Genomic DNA, 21646 nt, shown 5'->3' with positions numbered 1-21646 from the left:
ACAGAAAGTGAATTACACTTCTCACACATGTGGATATAAAATTGCCAAGTTCAAAACAGGCAGCGATTCCTTTTAATCAGACTGGTCAGGGAAAATTTCCTGAAACTTGTGGAACTGGAATTGGCCCATTACCAGAGAACTTACAGTCTGAGAGGTGTTCAGGGCAGCCAGATGCTTCCATGGTGTCAGTCTAAGTAGTCTGTTCCTAAAGGGACAGATTTCATAGGTCAGTCAAGGGAAAAAAGTCCATGTTTTTACACTGTGGAAGACTGATGGTACATCATCCTCGACTCTCACCTCCAGGGGAGACCTTGCTAATCAGTCTTCCTCTGCAGATTGGCCGGATTTCCTTACCATGCAGTATCGCAGGCTTATCATGACGCACATCGCATGCCACACATTAATTTCCATGCAACAATCTACCCTTCTATTCGAGAAACTTACACAGCACTCAGAGAGAAGGCAAAATGCTTGTTTCAGTGACTAATAAAAGTTTCCCCACCAGTGGTCAGCACTTTGGGCACATCTGAGAATGGAGATACAGAATATCTTATCCCTTGCCATAGAAAGAATGTCACACTGATGGGATACAAAACAAATGTGCATTCTTCCCGGTTCTTATGTTACTCAGCCTCACACAAAGAAAGCAATGGCAGACAGTGGCGTTAGAAAGGGAAATGGTATCTTGGAAGCAGTTTTTAGTTAGGTTCTGGCCCATTCCGTGCTTCCTGTTGCCATCCACTAACACAGAATGGCAGAGGAGGACAGGGGCCAGCTTCAGCCGGGCCTCAGCTGTCCCAAGCTGAGCCCTGGGTCCTAAACTTCAGTATGTGTAGTTGGCAGCATAAATCTGCCATTCTCCTCTCGTCTGTATCCATTCCCAAGTGTTATTTTTGCTTCCAACCCATAAACTCCGAAGTTCTCAGCAAAGTACTTTAGAACCTTTTGACCTCCTTAGCAGGCAATAGCCAAGAGGCTCTGAATTTCCCTGTGGCTCATTGGAGCTGCATGGCAGCTAATGACTGGCGTAATCCGCACAACCATGCCCCCTTTCATCACTGGAGGTGTCGCCCCATCTCAGGCTCAGTTCTTCAGCAGAAGGACTGCAGTTAGCCACCATTGCTGAATCTCAGGGCCAGGATGTGACCCAGGATAGGAGCCACTCTCTTCCCTGCCTCCAAGAGACTTGGAAGGATGGTTGGATTGTGTGATTTCTGCTGTTATTTTCTTGCAAGATCTCCTATGTAAAGAGCCATTGTTTGGATGGGATTGTTTTTGTTTCTGTTTTCAGGTCAGGTGTTAGGCAATAAAAGGCATTTTTGCATCGCTCTTTCTAAAAAATTCCAGAAATGTTCACTGAAGCCTGAATTATAAGATCATAATTTTTTTTCATTTAGAAAAACCTATAGTATTTTAAGAATATGGTATGTTAGGATTTTTGAATGAAAAATGGTCTTGTTAATTGGATCCACAGAAAAATCAGGCTAGAGGGAATAATTTTCTGATGCAGGATGCACAGCTAGCAGGAGGCGTGGCTGGGACTCCCAACTTACCACCTCAGCCTTGTGCATACACTCCTGCTTTTTTAAGAGTGCCAGGAAAAGTTGAGTCCCATCACACAGGTTGCAAAGAATAAGACCATTTTCCTGAGCAAAGGTAGACAGCATACCGTAACAGTCTCCTTAGGAGCTCAAATTAACTGCTTTTGCAAATAAATGTTATTGTATGTTCCTGCCATACCCCAAGCTCTGAGATTCTTGTCCACTTCTAGCTTTTGTACAAGAGGAGAAAACAAACAGAAAACATATGTCTATAATATAAGGTTGTGTAAATAAATGAGTATAAAATATTGAGAGTCCAGAGAAATAAGCTGATCTCATTGACGAAGTGCTGAGGTCCTTTGCCTTGCAAAGGGCACCCCAAAACAATATGAAACAATACAAATAGAGTTTGCTCTGAGGTGTACAAATAAAACTAAAGGTCAGGATCAAATGCTATCAATTAAATATAAGAAATATTCACACTAGTCGATTGTAACTCCATTCTTAAAGAATCACATAATGTAGAATGAAGGTGAATTTTAATATATTTGGTATCATGGAAATCACAGAGGTTGGAGTATCTGGGATCTGTGAGAATCTTAATGTAGCCTTACAAAAGAAAGAGAAGTTTACAAGCTGGGCGTGGTGGTGCACACCTATAATCCCAGCACTCAGGAGGCTGAGGGAGGAGGATTGCTGCAAGTTCAAGGCCAGCCTGGGCTACATAGTGAGATCCTGTCTCCAGAGAGAGAGATAGATTACAACGAAAGGGTGGTAGCTAGGGAAGACGCAGAAGTGGAAGGATGAGGGTAGTTTATCAGGAAAGCAACACATGAATCCCCTTCTCTTTGCTTTCTGTACCTACTAAGGAGAACTTGCTGGGCCCCATTGTTTTAACTACCATCTGTATGAGTCCATTTTCCATTGTACTAGCAAAACATCTGAGGTCAGATACTGTATAAAACAAGAGGTTTATTTCACTCATCGTTTTGGAAGCTGAAAGTCCATCATGGCTATCTCCCATCATGACTCTTACAAGGGCAATGTCCCCATTGACCCCCTGTTAACAGTTCTATCTCTGGACATTACCAACCAGACTGGGGACCAAGCATCCCCTACCGGAACCCAAAGGAGCAAGCCACAGCTGAACCACAGCACCATTTATATGCTGATGAATCTGAAGGTAGCTCTGTACCCCAACTTCCACCCACCACTGCCACCATCTCTCTCCCCTCTCAGTAGCTGTCACTGTTGTGGAGTAAGTACAGCACATTCACCTAGTTTCTCAGGGCTCCTTTTCTATCCCAAATCCAATTTTTCCACAAGGTACCATTAACTGTACTTCCAAAGTATACGGCTACCTTAGCACCCGACTTGTGCGCTCTCCATAACTGTACCTCTGGATAGATGCCTTCATCTCCCTCCTGGCTTCGCATCCTACAGATCTTGGTAAAATAAAATAACTTCCTCAGAAAGGGGGGCCTCCACCACTCCCCGTGCCTGTTCCTCTGTTTGTATCTGTCCCTCGCACTTGGCACCATGGGACATGCTGGTCTCGTTTATGTGTTTCTTAACAACCTGCTCCATAAGACCTGGGTTTTGTCTGTCTTGTTCCCAGTTATGTCTCATATATCTAGCACAGTTTGTTTAATAAATATTTATGGAATGAATATACAAAAAGACATCAGTGACATTTGACCTGAGTCTTGAAGGATAAACCAGAGTTTGAAAAGCAAAGATTAGGATACTTAAGAAGGACCCTCAAGAGAACCCGTACAAAGGCACAGAACCATTTAAAGAAGACCATATGCCAGGCATGGTGAAGCTGAGGCAGGAGGATCCTCATGAGTTGAAGGCCAGCCTAGGGTACATAGCAAGTTTAAGCCCAGCCTGAACTACAGAGCGAGACCCTGCCTCAAAAATACAAAAAGACAGAGAGAGAGAGAGAGAGATCACATGGCAGCCCCAATGGGGAGAGGTGGGATGTGCAGAGGAAGGAAAGAAAAAAAGACCATGGGTCAACTTGTCACCAGTCACTGGCCCTTGTTAAGAGAGGCTGAGTGACACACCCCCAGACCCCCTCTAGTCAGCTCGTGGCCTCTCGCCAGCGTATTTAGGAAGTGCTCATTCACTCAGAATGCTGAGGCAGCTGTCCTTGCTTCAGTCCACAAAGGATGGATGGCCACCTCAAGGCAGCTGATTGACAGGAGGACCAAGCAGAGCCAGCTGCAGACGTGCTCACGTGAGGAGGGCATCTCCTCCCGCTGTGACGGCCTTGGCCAGAGCAGTAAATCAGGCAAGGCCTGTTTGGGCCCTGCTTGGCAGGTGCTTTTCCCCAAGGTCCCTTGCCCTCTGTACTGTCATCACCAGAGAAAAGCAACAGGAAACAGTGTGGGGCGCTAGTACCCCTTTTCCATAATCGCAAGAAATATCATAAAAATTCCTACACACAGATCATTTCTAGTGCAGAGCTATATACTTTACAGGGATTATTTGCCAGTAATCCCTGGAGATAAGGAACAGCGGCAGGTGGAAGATCTGTTATCAGAGCCTGCAGCAAGAGAAATGCAAGACCACAGGGTCTGCATCAGGTTTCCATGTTAGAGGATGTTGACAGCCCGGGGTCCGTGCTGTCTCTTGTGAGTACAACAGTGCCCACCCCAGAACACACCACGTCCACACAGTGATCAGTGTCAGAGTCACCATGGGCAACGTCCATTGGGTCTTGTGAGCAGACTTAAGAAAAATGAGGTTGTGACTGCAAAAAAGAAATGGTGTCAGTCCCCCTGTCTCTGTGTGTGGCTTTTTGTTATCAGGAGGCCACTGGTTGCATGCAGTAGCCCGGGCCAAATGAGGAAAACAGGAAAAGAGAAAATGGTCACCACTGGGAATAGGAAGCAACATCAGAATACCGAGCATTCGAGTACAATTCTGTGCAGGCAGCACTGAGCATAATTCTGCAACCCCCTCATGCATAATGGTTATAATAAAATAACAGTTAAACTATCAGGAAAACAGACACCTCTCATTATGTGCAGGAATGTCATTTGTAATTGATTCACACGGTAAAAAGAGTGACAGATACAGCAGAAATCAGAACCACTTTCACAGACTTCTCTCACACTCCGACATCTGAGCCATCACCAAGTCCAAATAGTTCTGCCTCGATGACCTACCTCATCTGCATTCTGTTTTTCACCTCGATGGCCCCTGTCCGAGAGCAGGCCACCCTGCATTAGTCCCCACACCTGGCCACTGGAGCCTTACTCCATGCACCCACGTGTCTGCAGCCACCCCCTTTTCCGTTCTTCACCACAGCCACAGAGCTCTGTAATAGTTCCAGGCTCAACCAGGGACCACACACACACACACACACACACACACACACACACATATACACCGTGGCTCTGCATTGCCTTGGGTAAAGCTGGAATTCTAAACTCAGGGTCTTAGACATGCTCCGCCCTAGTCTCTACTTTCCCATCTCACAGACATCCCCAATTCTACTCTGCCTTGCACCTTTGAGCTTCCCCACAAGTGGTATCGTGGTATCGCCCCATTTACGCCCTCCTCCCCTCATATCTGTCCCTGGCTACTATGCATGAGCTGAGCTCCAATTAGATGCCATTTCATTTGCTAATCCTTACAGACAAAATTAGCTCTCTCTACTAAGGGCTTTCATAGAAACCTCTACTTCCTTTTTGTCAATTATTATTTGTAGGAATATTTGTTTGGTTCATGCAATTCTCACTACAAGGTATGAAGGTGAGGAAAGCCAGCAGACACCTCTGTCTCATGAACCTACAAAATGTCTCATGGATTAACAAATCTTCAATCAATAGATGAAAATCCTGTGAGTGAATAGTGAAGTGGAATAAATGATAAGATAAAGCACGGAGACAAACTACAGTCTTGGTTCTATGTAACCCCAATGTCGCCTTCCACCTGTCTACAACCCAGTGTTCTCCCACCTTCATGGTCACCCTGTGAACCCTCCAATCTAATTTCCATTCCCTGTAAAAGAGTAGCAGAAGACTTCATGCGAGTTTCTCTCACACAACACCTTAGGCTTAAGCATAGCTAACTCTTCAGATGGTAGTGGTGAACCTATGGCACGCATGCCACAGCCACTGTTTCTTACCACCAAAAGCTCTAAAAGGTTCGCCATCACTGCTAGGCCCTTGCTCACATGCGAAGCAGCAGGAGCACAGGGAGTTGGACATTGGTGAGTGTCCCTGCAGACCCGTAAACACGGCCCCTTGGTGATTAGGTCAATAATAGTCATCTGTGAGGTAGGGCGGTCAGTCTGGGTTTTCCAGGAGAATTCAAAATCAAAGTCAATCAGAGAGCTGTGGTAAAAGAAGAGGCCTGGAACTCAAGGGAAGATGGGAGAGAGTCGGGCAAGAGAAGTTGTTGATCCTCAATGGTGGATTTGAAGATGCCCAGAGTGGGGATGGGAGCAAGGAAGTGTGGGCAGCTCCAGGAACTGAGAACAACCCACTGCCAGAGGTCTCGAGGAAACAGGGACCAGCCCGAATTCTTCCAAGGACAGGAAGGAACCTGGAGCAGATTCACACTCAGAACCGCCCTGGAAAGACCTCCACCTGCCAGCAACTTTATTCCTACATTGACAAACCTGGGCCAGAGAAGCCGCTGAGCTGCCTGGTGCCCAGGCTTCTGACCCACACAGGACTGTGAAATAATCAAGGGTCCGCTCCCCTAGCCTCACTATTTATGCTGACTTGGGACGGTGACAACAGGAAATAAATATGACTAAAACCACTCAGTCAGAATACAGAGTTCTCCCAGTGCCCAGGCTGAGCCGGGGGCACAGCACAGTGTCAGACATACTGCTGGGGGGGCATGTCGCTCCTGAGTTGGAGATGCCTACTTTTGATTTCCAAAGAGCCGCACTGCACAAATCATATCCTCAAAGGACGTGCACTGGGGAATTCAGCAGCCAAGCACAGTCCAACCGTTCCTTTGAGATCAGGCACAGAGCTTCTCTCCGTGTGTCCAGCATACAGCAGTGCAGCCTGCTGTCCTCCTGTGAGGCAGAGGTGCTCGGTTGCCCTGGCAAGGTCATCTAATCAGCCAGGGCGTCCTCCATGAGACCGCTGGACACGGAGCCTGAGTCTCTCCTTTGGCCCCTGGTGTGGTCCTCGCCGGTTCTGTGATGCATGGTCCCTGGGCTTCTGGTCACTGTGGTCCAGGCTCACTGTCCCGCAGTGGCCAGGACACTAGTCTAGCACCCAACCTGGCACCCAGAGTTCAGCAACACGCAGGTACCTAAAAGCTGTGGCTTCACTGAAGGAAAATCAACAGGTGCAGCGTTCTCTTCCTTTTGTAGTCTCAGGCTTTTTGCTTTTGTTTGGGTTTCAGTTTGTTTGTTTAGATTTCAAATTTTTATTTTATTCAGCAATGGAGGCTTTTCAAACCTACTACTACATGGAACTGCAGTAAATATGTGAGATAAAAGCAATACTACAACTTGTTTGTTTTATAGAAACAAAATTTTAACTTTTATTGATTTCACTCAAACAATGAGACTTAACATAATGAAAACCATAGTTTTCACTTTTATTAATTTTTAAATGTTTATTGTTACATGTTTGCAGTATGTAACGGTTGTACTCATCGTGGGAGTGGGTGTAAATGTATAACACGTCTTAATCCTGTTTTAATCCACTTCGCCTCTCTTTCCCCCTACCTCCATTTCTAGTTCCTCTTCCCTTTTGCAAAAGATCAATTTCCCTGCTTCCTATTATCTATCTTGTATTGTGCGCTTTAATTATTCATGCTTTGTAAGAGAAACTCATGTAAGAGAAACTATGGGAATTTTGAGCTTATGTATCTGATTTACTTCACAGCATTGCAGTCTCGAGGTGCCTCCATCTCCCTACAAATGATCCAAGCTCATCCATCTCCACGGCAGAGTAGTTATTCTACTGTCTTTGTTCATTCATCTGTTGGTGGACACATGGGCTACTTCAAGATTTAGCTGTTATGAGTTGAGCTGCCTTAAACATGGGTCTATATGTAGTATCACTATAATATGATACCTTAATAATTCAGGAAGATACCCAGAAGGGCAAGCTGGGGCAAAAGGAAATTCTAGTATTAGTTTTGAGGATTCTTTTTAACGACATTGAGGAGTGTTGGTATTGGACCTGCCCTGAAGTTCTTATAGAATTCAACAGTAAATCTATTGGGTTCTAGACTTCTCTTAGTTGATAAGTTTCTTATTACTGTTTCAATTTCCTGGTGTTATTAGATTATTTGAGATTTTTATATATTCTTGGTTCAATTTTGGTAATTCATATGTGTCTAAGAATCTATGCATTTCTTCTGGATTGTCCAAATCGTTGGAGTTTAGGTTTTCAAAGCACTTACTCAAAATCTTCTGGATTTCAGCAGTGTCCATTTTGATTTCACCTCTTTTGCTTTGAACTGTACTCCTGTTACACTATTTCGTGCTTGTCTTACCTTAACTCGGTTACATCTATTTCCTCACTTTCCTTTTATTAGCCACTTGCCATGTGGTAGGCATAGGGGAGACACCATAATGAGAACTACAACTTATCTGTACATTTCTGAGTTTTGTACTGCAGTAGAGACAGGAAACCAGGGCAAGTGAAATGCCCAGAGGTGTGAACATGTGCCGTGAAAACAAACTGAGGTGGAAATGCCCTATAGGTGCTCTGTGGGGGTGCACCACAGCAGGTCTTCAGTCCCCTGCACAGAAGATAAAAACTGAAGGAAACAGTTGAAATGACAGGCCCAAAAGGGACAAGGCACAGGACAGCCTGGGGCATCCTAAAGATGCCAGGAGTCTCCCTATTGCTGCCTTGGATGTGAGTGTGCAGGGTGCACAGAGGGAACTGCACGAATGGCATGGGAGGGACTGATGGCAGTGGCCCTGAGTGCCATGGAAGGGAGTTTAGATCATAGCGTGTGCCCTATGGAGCCACCAAAAAGCTGAAAGCGTCTCTCTCAACAGCCCTTCTCATGCAGTGATTGGCAGCTCCTTACAAAAAAATCCTGAAAGCTCTGGCCTCCTTACCAATACTCAAATACCAGACTTTTACAGAAGTCTCTGTGAAGGGTTGTTTTTTTAAATTCCTCTTGCCTTTCTTCCTCATTGAGACCTCTATTGTCGGTGTCACTCCCGGCCGGCAGGAAGGACACACAACAAAGTCTGGCAGTGGACAACCTTTTCTTTTATTTTCCTTCTCCGTACAGCCTGCCCCGGGAATCCTCCCGGCCGAAGCCTCTGTTGGTCCGCTCCCCGCGGCTCCTTGCGTGCTTCTCCCTACAGTCTGTCCCGAAGCCTCTACCGGTCCGCTCTCCGCGGCTCCTTGCGTGCTTCTCCCTACAGTCTGTCCCGAAGCCTCTACCGGTCCGCTCTCCGCGGCTCCTTGCGTGCTTCTTCTGCTTCTTTTGCTTCTTTTTTTCGTGGCGGGAGAGGCACTCACTTTTATAGGGTTACAGTGGCCAATCAGTTCAAAGCGCGCGATGCGGGCTGATTGGCTAACATCAGTTGTTGCTAGGCAGACTATCTTACAGGGCGGGTTGTGAAGCAGGAGATCTTACAGGGCGGGTTGTTTACCAAGCAGGAAGCAGGAGATCTTACAGGGCGGGTTGTTTACCAAGCAGGAAGCAGGAGATCTTACAGGGCGGGTTGTTTACCAAGCAGGAAGCAGGAGATAAGCGCCATCTTAGCACACTCGATGGGAGGGGTAATCTAGCTCAGGCTTTGCTCTTTCCTACAGGCCTCACGTCCGCCAAGTAAGGCGACCGGGCTCGGCCGCGGCTCCCAACACTCTATAATTTATATTTTCAGAGCTTTGTTCTTAGATCCCCCACCCTTATACTTAGCCATCATTTCCATCTGAAGTTCTGTGCATTAGTTATTTTTATTATTGATGAGACAAAATACACAACACCCCAGGATAAAGCATGCCCTCTTAAGTAGGGCTTCTTGGAAGTGGATCTAAGATGTGTGAATATAGATTAAGGGTGTGTGATAACTAAATTTGTCCATTGATTGGTTTAGCATGGTCCTGGGTGTGGATCATTGGAAGGCCCATCCTGGGTGTGGGTGGCAACATCCAGTAGGTCTGTAACCTGGATGAGATAAAAGGGAAAGGGAGGCTTACCGCCTGTTGCCTCCTGCCTGCCCTGCCATGGACTGTTTCTCCTCTGTACTGCCCCTCTGCCATGCTGCCCTGCCCCAGAACTAGCTAACTGCAGACTGAACCCTCTACAGTATGTGACTTAAAAATAAACCTGTCCTCTTTTAACTTGCAGGTGTTAGGTATTTTGTCCCAGTAATGAGAAAAGTAACAGTTGGAAATGTCTGCTTTCCTGAGTGCATAAGCCTGGGCTGTTTCATCCCTTTACATTCTGAAATTTAACACTGTAATACACCTTTGCCAACTAATCGCAGTCTCTCCCATGAACTTTGATAAACTGGCAGTGAACATCTGGGTTGGAAAGATAGTTTGCATTAAAAATTGAATTCATAGCAGACAATTTGCTTAGGGACCGCATGTTTATGAAAGCATTCATTTTTAACCAAAGACTTTTCAGGCCTGGTCTGAGGAGAGCTGATCTGAAGTCACAAATGTCTAGTCTGCTAGAAGCAAGATCACTGTTCTGCATGTTGTGATTAATCTTCTCAATTAACTTTCAGAGCAAATCCAACAAAATGCACACAGCCTCTTCTTGATCCCACTGATGTGGATTCCCAAACCCTTTATAGTCCACTCGTAAACTGCATTCCCATAATTATCCCTCTCTAGTACTCCCTGCTCTGCTTGCCCTACTCAACTTTTACATCCATGGCACTTGGTAGCTGCTAAGCATACAAACTTTCCTAATCCTGTGTTTGTTGCTTACTAAATAGCTCTTGCATTTTCATGGAAGCGCTACAATGGAAAACAACCGTGTTTTGCCTACTGTTATACACCAATTACCTGGAATAGTGCCTGGCACATAGTAAGTCCTCAATAATTGTATGTTGAGTGATTTAATATTTTTTCATGGAGTTTTCAGATATTAGGAAACCTATTTTTGGATTCCTAACTCTTAACATGTCGACTCACCAAAATGTTTTCTTCACTTTATCACATGGCAAGTAGTGCTCTACTGCTGGATATAGTAGGATGTTTTTCTGCCCACAGAGAGCAATCAACCCCAGTGAGGAGACACAAATGTGCAGAACTGCCCTTTGAGGTGTGGGATAAATCAAAATACAAGCAAAGTACTATCGAGCGCAAGAGGAATCCGATCAGCGGCATGAGGACCTAGTAGGAAAGATTAAGAATAGGCTTCATAGAGGAAGCTAACTGGAATTATAAAAAATAAGTAGAATTTTTCTCAGAAAAAAAGAGAAATGCCTGAGCACAAATAGATACTTTAAGTGGGAGAATGCAGGACAGGTGTAGGGGCCTGGAGGTCTCTTGGAACATGCAGATACATCTCATTTGGCTTCCCGCACTCTGCCAATGAGACCAAGTCAAGTGCAAGAGGTTTGTTTGGGAGAGGAAAGGAAAATGCCAGCAGTGGGGCATGTTAGCAAGATAGGGCCGAGAAGGTGGCCAGGGAGAGGTAATTATCAAACCAGCTACTGCAGCAGATGGCTGAAGCTCTGTGCAGTGGGGAAACACTGGAAAATGGTGCGGAACACAAGGTCTTCGGATACTGAACTCTTCTTATCAGGGATTTAGTTCCCTCACTCTTCTGGCTGTGGTGTGTGCCTGGCAAAGTGGCATTCTGAAGCGCTAAGCAAAGCCTCAGACAAGAGCCATTGGATTACTGTCCCCCGGAGTTGGTCGCCAACGTGGTGAGGTTAAAAGATGTGTACAAGCACCCGAGGAGTCTGCTTTTGTTTTCAAGGAGAAAAGCAAGGTATGAGGATAGAAACTGAGGTGAAGACAAAATTTTAAAGGCCCTGAATGTCCCTCCTCAGAGCTTTACTCTATGGAGTCAGCAGCGCTGGAAGATTTTATTCAGGAAGGCGATGGGAGACTAGACCTGCACTGAGAAAGGCCATTTGGCTGCAGACAAGACTGAACTGAGCAAGAAGGAGGTTGCACGAGTACAAGGGGCCATCAGGAAGATAAACCCATCGTATGAGACAGGAGAGATGGGCTGGAAGCCGAGAGGCAGTGCTGGAGGTGGTCACAAGCCCGTGAAATGTGGAGATGCTTGGGAGACAAATGACATTGGTCATGAGGGACTCAATACAGAGAAGCAGGGACTGAGAGCAGCTTTTCTGGGCCGGCTCCTCTGGCTGGCTGGTGGTGGCCGTGCTCATCTAGACAGGAAGTACAGGCAGGAGGAGAGGGCTGCATGGAACCTTAGTGACCATGCTGCTGGAGATCTTAAAACATCCAGGTGAAGAGCTCAGTGAGCAATAGGCGGAGGATGACTGAACTCGAGGGAAAGATCTGCATGAGAAGATTTGACTGAGCAGGTGTTTAGGAACCATTATTTCACAGAAAATATATATAGTTGGAGGAGCAGATGGAATCCCAGGATAAAACTAAAAGTTGGCTTGAATTGCTTGAAAGTCACTATCAACATCCCTCTGGTATCAAGCCCTTCACCACTCAATAGAGACCAAGGCCTCTACGGTTCGTTGGGTATGGTTTTGCCTTTATTTCTCTCCACATGAGTGATTCTTTACCCCCTCAAAATATTTTGATATGGAGAACTGAACAAATTGTGCGACTTGGGGCAAGCTGTAAATTTAAATTATTTGCTTCTTTTTTCACAACATGGGATTTCTATGCACAAAGGTGAACTTGCCTGGTAGTCAGCAGAAGCAACAGCACAACTGAGTTGCATTATTATACATGCAGAGTTTGCAAAGCTCACTGTCTTCTTACTGTAAAAGAGGGAACTCACACTCTCACCTTACAAGGTACCTAGCTGGGCCAGTAGCAGGACACACCTCACTGCGAGCTCTGTGTGCTAGCACAGTGCTTTAACCTGCTCATACCGGTTCATCTTTTGCTAAGACTCATTCACTAAAAACAACAGTTGCCCTTGAGAGCACCTTTTGGACTAGCTGCAGACTCCAAGCAGCTCAAACCACTGTGACAACAGCCCTGTGCGGCAATTTACCTTCTGTATGTGTGGGTTTTGCTTTGAGTGTCTACAGATGTGTGGTTTTCCATGCCAAATGGTGAAGCTGGCCAAGGACAGGACGGCCCCTGCACAGGAATGCGTAGGTGATGACATTTCTTTCACCATTTTGGCATCTGAACATGACACTTTATCTGGCAACGTGGAGTTGATTTTCCAATTGTTTATGGCGTGGCCCTGGGCAGAACGAGCTGTGAACGTCTGCGCTACATTTCACTCCATCAACTCTTGTTATATGTATGTCAGGGAGAGAACATAGCTGCCTGGTGTGGAACAGGCCCCCAACACAGCCACTGTCCAAATCCTGCCTGTAGCACGAGGGTAAGTGAAGTAAGCTATGTCAGGAGTGGCGCAGGTCCAAAACACCAGCAGGGTCACTCAAGTCCAGGTGTGTGGACTTGGTTCCTCCTGCATTCATCTCCTGTATGCAGACCATCACCATCCAACAACAATAATAGTAACGGCGTTTGCCACGTATTATACACCAGACATCCCCTGTGCTTTTAAATCTCTATCAAATTTAGCATTGGGAGCTTTCTGAGGTAGGGCTGTGCTGCAGTTCAGGCCTTAAATGTCCTCAACGGTCCATATGTTAAAGGCTTATCATGGACCTGCAGCACTATTAGAACTAAATGGAACCATGAAGAGATGGGGTCTAATGAAAGGGAGCTGGGTTTGGGACCTGACTGCTTCTCCCTGTCCTCCTCTCCTTCCTAATCACCATCAGGGGGCCAGCCCTCGTCCACTGTGAGCTTCCACTATGGTGCACTGTGCAGCCTGAGGCCCAAATCCAGAGGGCCCAGTAGCACAGGACCAGAATTCTAAAATGATGCCCCAGAATAAACTGTTCTTTTACATAAATTGTTTATGTCAGGTATTTTGGTCCCAGGAACAGAAAGTTAGCATTCTACTTTGTAGCTACCGATGGAAGAGTTAGAGAAGTTCATTAAAGACCCAAAAAGCACACAACTGGAAGCTGGCAGGGTCAAAATATGGACCTATGTTTCTCCACCACTGTACTTTGTCCTGTTTTCCCTGTGGAGCATTAATAATCTCATCTACTGCTCCTTCGGGTAGCATTTTAAAGATCTCAAGGCATCATCACAAAGTATATTATTAGAGACTCTTCCATGGTGCCAGTAATCAGCGACCCCTGGGGTGGGTCCCCAACCTCCTTCCTGGAGTTAGTTAAGCATTCAGTGGGAAAAAAAGAGCAAGTGACAAGAGAGGGGCAGCAGGACCTGGGGTGACCAGCTGTTTTCGGGGGACAAAAGGCCACACAGCATCCAATCTCATTGCATCTGAGTCAAGGGCAGCGGGTGAAAGGCAATGTTTCTGGGACTGATGGTGACTGTGGTGGGCTGGGAAGGTCAAAACATGCAAGGACGAGGACAAGAGAGGCAAGAACTGTAGCTCCCCAGGTTCCGCCTCTTCAGCAGCTCTTATCTTGTCCTCCAAGTGCACAGCGGTCATTAGCCCTAGGGCTTCCAGTGGTGACCAGAAGACAGTGAGGAGGAGTTTCCACATTCCATCTGGTCCAAAAAAGCGGGACAAGGACAGGCTTTGGCATCTTCTATAATTTGTGGACTCGCTCTATAATTTGTGGTCCCTAACAGATTATCATTTGATCCTCCAAATAGAAAGGAGAATTAGGCAGGATGTGTACCATTCCCATTGCCATGGAAGGAGCTGAGACTCCAGGGGGTTAGGGTTTGTTCAAAGTGTTGGATTCCAATCTCCTCACTTTTAAGCACTCACAGAAGCACCGTACGGTCTCCTCAGAGCAACTGTTTCTTTGGAAATGACAGTGTATGACATTTTCTAGGAGACTGATTTTGGCCTGTTACAAAGACATTTCTGACAGTCAGGTTTTCCCGAACATGGAAGAGGAGGTGTTCAGTGTTTGTGCAGACACTGGACTAGAAATCACCAACGTTCCTGTGCCCGATGCCTGGGCTGTGAGCATGGGGATGGACAGAGAAGATGAGATTTGACCCATTGCTTCCTGAGATCCCCGTTACCCAGGAATCACCTGTCCTTACCGTTTCAGTTGACAGCAGCTCCATTCCCTCAGTCTTAGTTTACTGTAGCCATCTCCTATTTGGCCTTCTAGATTCTTTCACTTCATCCAGGGAGTCTTCTACCAGTGTTATCCATGGTAGACTTCATTTCTTCCCAAGTCTCCAAGGCTGTCTTTGGACTAGACACACCCATGGAGACACTTCTGGGTGCAATCCTAGTGTCTGGCTACATCCTTCATCCTAGCTCAGTTACCCCAGACTCAGTTTCTGCCCCAGGCAACTGCATCATTTGTCTGTCTCCAGCAGCCTCATGTTTACTGCAGTCTTCCATTCTGTGCTTCCCTGGTTCTGTCCCCTGAAATGTTCTGCATTTTCCCTCCTGACCATGTAATCACATCGATCTTCGCAGACCCAAGGCAAACTTGTTTCAGTTCAACAAACAAATTTGATTGAATTCCTACCAAACCACACAAAATAATCTAAGAACAATCTTCCCCGCATGCAATGAGGCCACTGAGATTCAAAACTGAAGAAGAAATGGCCATGTCCTCAGGGAACAGGGCGATCAGAACCAGCTGCTCTGAGGAACCCTTTGATTTTGGACAACGGATTCTGCTCTGGCTTTTGTCCTTAGTATTTAAGGTGAACTGACTCTGTCTATTCCAGAAAAGGTAGACACAGAGGCTTCTTCCCAAATGTCCCCAGAAAATAGTAGACAAGCAAGTAGGTGTTATGTGATTGAGGAGTCTAGGACAGAGTGTTTTCTCTTCCTATGCCAATTCTCCCTCGCTCTCTCCCTCTCCCTTTTTCTCTCTCTCCCTCCCACATGTAAGCAACCAATTATTTGAATTTCTAGTACATCAGAAGATAAAATCCCATCTCTACTACTGCACGGAAAACAGAGTTATAGTAAAATCCTAGTTAAAGGAAGAGAGTTTGACCTCTGTCCTCCTCGGTTCAAGTCCCTGCTGTCAATAGATGTGTGACATTGATAAGCCAGTGTCTCATTCGCTCAATTTTATCAACAGAAAGATGAGAATGAAGTGGAACATGGCTTCCTCCTCCCAGTAGAGATGTTAGTATAAGGGTCATGTAAATTAATATGTGTGAGGCACTCAGGGAAATTCTCAGCATTTAACAATCACCAAATAAGCGGTAGATATTTTTATTACTAATTCAGTGATCTTGGACTTGAGTTAATTTTCTTTAAATTTCCTCAGTTTTCTTTAATTTTTTTTCCTTGTGTTTAAAATGAAAGCAGTGCTCCTCTCCCTAAGCTGGCCCTGAGAATTTAAGGTGAAAAATGACTAAAAAAGCTTGTCACAGAAACGAGTCCTTATCTTTGACCCAAGACCTGGATTTATACCCCGACAACAACACAGTCACTGCTGTTTTGACCACCCAGTTCTTACCTCTATCACTAATGCTACTGCGAAAACTAGGTTGTTTTGAGTCCACAGAAAATATTGGCCTCTTGAAAAGTCAACTTTAGAAAATTACAGCCTAAATTACACTTGAGGGTTGCATAAGTCAAGGATAGTTTAAATTCCCTGAGTGCACAGGCGACTCTTTCATGGTCTGTCCACGCATCATTTGCCCCGCCATGAAGAGTGCACAGGAATTGACCTCTCCAGGAGAGTTTGGGGCCCAGGACACCACACCGTATAAAATCTACTTATGATGAATATCAAGGTCAGCTTTGAAAGCAATATGGAGTCAAAGCAGGTCAGACATCAGCCGTAAGCAGTTTGGGAAGAGGAGGAGGGCCTGACTCAGCGCTGCCTGAGGGGTGGATCAAGGACCGAGTTTCCAAGGAGCAGCAAGCTACCTCTGCTCAGGACACTCAGTCCTGACTCACTGCCTGATGGCTGCAGATATAAATCTCAGACTGAGCTTTTAAAGCCCAGCACCCCTCAAAATGAGACTCAGACTAATTACCCTGAAGGCCACTGCTATGTGTCCAGTTCCAGAAAGTGTGTGCCTCAGAGGGTCTGACTGGTGAGCCTGGTGAGAAGGTAGAGCTCAGACCTAAGGGAGAAAAGTGCAAATGCAAACGTACCTCAAATACCAACTTGCTTACCTTCCAGCCAGTTACCCCTTCTATCAAATGATCTGGATTGTTTTAGAAACTCATGTGGACTTCCTAGAACTATGTTTTGTTTTGCTTTGCTTTGCTTTTGTTCTGATGACACAGAGATACTTTTGCAGGATTCTCCTCCACCCGTTTGCCACCATGCCTTTGTAAGCTTGGGCTGGAAAAGGTCCACCTGGTGGAGGGAGGGAGAGCTGACAGTTTCACTGGTAGAACGAGGGTCTCTATAGCACATATGGCGTGCTACGATGCATGTAGAATACTTAAAGGAGATATCAAAGCATCAAGGGAAGAGATCAAAGAGTAAGAGCACATTGAGCTACATCACTCTGAAATGTTTTGATGAATCAAGAATCCTCTTATGATATTAATGTCTAAGAAATAATTCCTTGGGTTTATATCAAGTTTGTACAAATTAGCTCATAAGCAATTCCTGACCACTGGATTAGGGGCTGAATGAAGATCAAAATCACAATTTCCTTTTATTCCTAAAAGATTTTTCTTCAGGGCAAGAAAGAAATGTGGAATAGCTAACAAGCTTTCCATGTTCCTCCAATAGAAGAGTGGCTGACTTGCCTTGCTAGCATAAAATGGGTTAGGGTACACAGTATATTAGCAAGTTAGTGGTACTAGAATTGAACATTTAGGTTGAGGGGAAAACACAGAGAGTTGTTACGTTCTTAACCAGAACTTTGGTGCTAATCTAACAAGACCAAGCCTGTTGAGTTGCAAGACATTAATAAAATTAGAATCCATTCTTCACTGAACAGCTTTGAAGAATAAGTGTTTTTTAGATATTTTAATTTACCCAGGTACTTCTGAATCAACCATAGTAGAATAAAAAAGCATTACCTGATACTACACACAAAATGAACAGAAATTATAACTTTGGGGCAATTGATATTATTCTATGAAATTAAAGAAAGGATCATTACTGTCATCAGACAATAAGAAGCAGGTTGAGATTTGAATTCTTTCGAAGGTCTTTGCATTCTCATGCTGCTTATCCCGGGGACCTTGTTCCATGGTGAATAGTAATAGGGAATATTTGCTGAGGACTTACTAGTGTGCTAATAGTCTTCAATGCATATTTGATGTGTTAACTGATTTAATCCTGCTGACCTCTTTGTGAAGCAGCTGTCACTGCTCATGTTTAGATGCCTTCCCCACAAAGCTTCATGCAGTCATAGGTGGGGCTTTTTCAGAAGTGGCAGAATCTAGAATGTGTGATTGATTTATTGTGCAAAGCTAGGATTAAGGATGCAGGATTAAGGGTGAGTGATTACTAAATCAGTCTACGGGTTGCTTTGACACCACCTTAATCCTGGTAGTCTAGATACAATATAAGGGACAGGAGGAGGGTGATTTTTTTTTCCTTTCTTGATTTGCTACTTTATGCCCACAATAAATTGTTTCTCCTCTGTGATGACAGTCTGCTATGCCCCCCTGACTTGGAGTCAGCCAAGTATGAACTGAACTCTCTACAAACTGTGAGCCAAATAAATCTTTCCTCCCTTAACTTTGGACATTAGTTGTTTTGTCTCAGCAACAAGTAACTAGGACAGCAGCTGTGATCACTTCATTTATAGGTGAGGTGATTGAAACTCAGAGAGATTACATAAATTGTACGAGTTTACGTAGAGAGTTTACATAAATTGTGCAAGTTTACACAGCTAGCCAAGGCAAGGATGGGATTCACATGTAAGACATCTGTCTCTAAGCAGAAGGACAATCCATCTCCCGCCTCTCAAAGGAAGGCATTACTCTGACTGAGGAGGTAACAGAACATGGCCACAGAAACACCTAGAGCAAATAAAAGGCATTTTGAAAGGGAGCATGGCATTATCTTCATAGTGAGGCTCCAACAAGTTCTAGTCTCAGATATCAGGTTCTAGACAGTCTAAAGTTCTGATAAGATGCAAACCATGTGGTCTCAGGTACTTTCTTCTTGCTAGGACAAAATACTTGATACCTGCATGTTGAAGGAGGGAAAGGATTATTTCAGCTCACAGTTTGTAGAGGTTTTACAAACTCCCATAGTGGGCTGGCTCCCAGGAAGAGCAGCATGGCAGAGGGACTTGGCAGAAGAGGAACAGTCTGTGGCATGGTAGGAAGGAATCAGTGAGTCTTCTTCACACTGCCTCTTTTATTCCATCCATACTGCAAGGCTATACTGGCTGGAGCTACCCACACTCAGAGTAGGTCTTCCCTCTTTAGAAAATCCATCACCCTCACCCAGCACTATGATAAACCAATCAGTGCTAATCCAGCATCACACACCCTAATCCAGCAACACACGCTCATGATCCAATCACCTCCCCAAAGCCTCACCTATGAGAGTATGAGGCTTTGGCAGGGGGGACATGCAGGTATAAACCATAACAACATGGAAGGACATTGGGGAACACCTGAGATTCTCTCTGACACCTAGGGATGTTGAGTCTCCAACCTCACAATGCCACCTTCCCCATTCCTACCTCTGCCTACAAACAATACACACATGTGCTCACACCACTGTTGTCACTTTGGTGTTCAGCTGGTTATGTGTTCCACCCTCACTGAGAGAGGAAACCAACTAATTTGTCCTCCTACCTGTCAATTAAGAAAGCAAATCCCACCCCTGCCCATTCACTTATAGAAATAGATTACCTAAGAGCCATGAATGCCCTATATTGGGACCAAGAATCCCAAGTTCTGAGCCTGATTTGGCGAAACTGTGCTAGGAAGAAGCTCCATCTAATAGAGATGCACCCATTTTAGACAGACTTGGACTTCAGGATCTGGGGAAAGCACACCCACAGCTCTAGCATTTTCCACAGCAAACTTAAAGAGGAGCCGGTTTCACTGGGGACAAGAAGGCTGCTCCAAGGAGTTGCTAATAATAAAAACTAACTTGCGTAGGTTGCATTTTGCAACTCAGTTGTTTTGAGAGGTCATTGTTCTTGGTCTACAGGGTCATTAATTTTAGATGCCTCATTACCACCCACATATACAGCCAATCTGTTCTTCAAATCCACTCAGGGGTGGTAGGAAAACACAATGTGGAACCCAATTTGATCAGGGTTCGAATGATATTCAGAAAGTTAATATTCAGATGCCTGTACTCTTTATTTGACCAAATGAAGCTGATAGTTCCTAACTATCCTACATTTTTTAGAGACTTCATGATAAAACACAATTGAAACATCCGATAATCATAACTAAAATTTTGCCTCATTGATTGTGCAAGATGCTTTATTCTGTTTTCTCTTCTGAATTCCACCACATCTTATGAGAGATTATTATCCACACTTTACAGAAAAGGAATGTCAGGGAAATATGTACTTGATTAATTTCATACAGCCAGAGCAGGAAGCCAAAAATCAACCCCAGGTCAGGATGACTCCAAATTTTGTGCAATTACCCAAAACAGTGCTTCCTGCTACGCAGACACAATACGGGTACTGGGCAAACTAGGGTTCCCTTCTTTATGCACACACTTGGGCTGTTTGAAAAACAAATCAGTCACTCCCAATAAAACATATGGCAGCCTGACTAATGCAGTGCTCCCCCAGTGGCCAAGACGCTATGGTCTCCTGGGTGCAGTGGTTCCTACAGACTTGTCACTGAATGAACCAGCAGATCTCCTAGAAGGTAGCACCCACAGCCAATGGATGCACAGTGCTAATGACAATTCAAAAAAGAATAAACTGTCAATTACCAGAGCGGGAAGCAGCTGCTGTGCAGCAAGAGCCCTAGGACTTGGAACTCAACTTTTCCTCTTTTCAAGGGCTTCTCTTTTCCCTGAACCAGAGATGATGCTGGAATATTGAGCACATGAAGGCAAGACATAAGCAAAAGCTGTGGGAGCACAGGAGAGAAAAGATGAAGTGAGCACTTTCTCGGTTTTGTACAGAGAAAGAGAAGGTCAGTGCACTGATGATGTTTCTCCCCACAGGGCAGCTGAGTGGGGAAGGCTGTCACAACCCTACCTGGAAGGGGTTTCAGTTCAAGTTACAACAGCTGTTAGGGAGAGTCTTTGAGTGATCACAGAAATGGAAGTGCATGACAGCAAGGCTCGCCTGTGGGTTTCAGGACTAACATGATAGCAGGAAATATTTTGATCTTAGTAAGCTCCATGGGAAGGACTTGGGCCAGGTTATGATTTAGATCTTTAAAAAGCCCCCCCCCCCCGTTCTCATGTGTGTAGAAGGTGAGTGGATTGTGGGGGCTCTATACTCACCAGTGGATCCACCCCCTGATGAGTTCTGTAGCTAAATGTGTTGTTAGGAGATAAAACCTATTTGGAGGTGGCCACCGGAGGTGTGACCTGGAAAGGTGTCCCTGTCCCTACCTCCTCTCCTCTCTGTGCTTCCTGGCTGCCATAGATTGAGTGCCTTTTCCTCTACCATTCCTCTCTGACTTTCTGTTCCTGCCTTGGAGCCAGTCAGTCAGGTACTGAAACCATGATCCAAAATAAACCTCTTTTCCCTCAAGTTATAAGCATTGGAAATTTTGTCCCAGGGCCAAGAAAATGACTGTGACAGGGCATTCACCTCTGCCTTGTGGCACATTTGTCTAGCTCAAAAGCGTCAGGAAGGCTCTATGGACTACTCACCTTCCTTCATCACGTCAAAGAGATCAGAAATCGAATGGCCCATTCTGTAAGGCCTGATAACTCTGTTCTCCATGGTGGCACAGAAGCACTGCTCCCCCTGGATGACTTCACTTCAGCTGATGCCCTGCTCAGCACTACCCCCACTGCCAGCTTGCATCTCCCACTAAGATGCATTTCTTTACATTGGTCTTCAGACACAAAGACATGTGTAACGTGAACATTATAACACAGATTTAACAAT

The 21646-nt window shown here is 45.2% G+C and overlaps 1 protein-coding gene across 1 annotated transcript in view; it reads left to right on the top strand.

Annotated features, from left to right (window-relative positions):
• Nucleotides 1-21646, top strand: part of Pcsk5 (proprotein convertase subtilisin/kexin type 5) — a 416016-nt gene that overhangs the window by 282699 nt on the left and 111671 nt on the right. The window lies entirely within an intron of this gene.

Source organism: Cavia porcellus, unplaced genomic scaffold, assembly GCF_034190915.1.
Source record: "Cavia porcellus strain 051 isolate PalLab524CR breed Dunkin Hartley unplaced genomic scaffold, mCavPor4.1 scaffold_1, whole genome shotgun sequence".
NCBI classification, from domain to species: Eukaryota; Metazoa; Chordata; class Mammalia; order Rodentia; family Caviidae; genus Cavia; species Cavia porcellus.
This window is presented reverse-complemented; position numbering and strand designations above follow the sequence as displayed.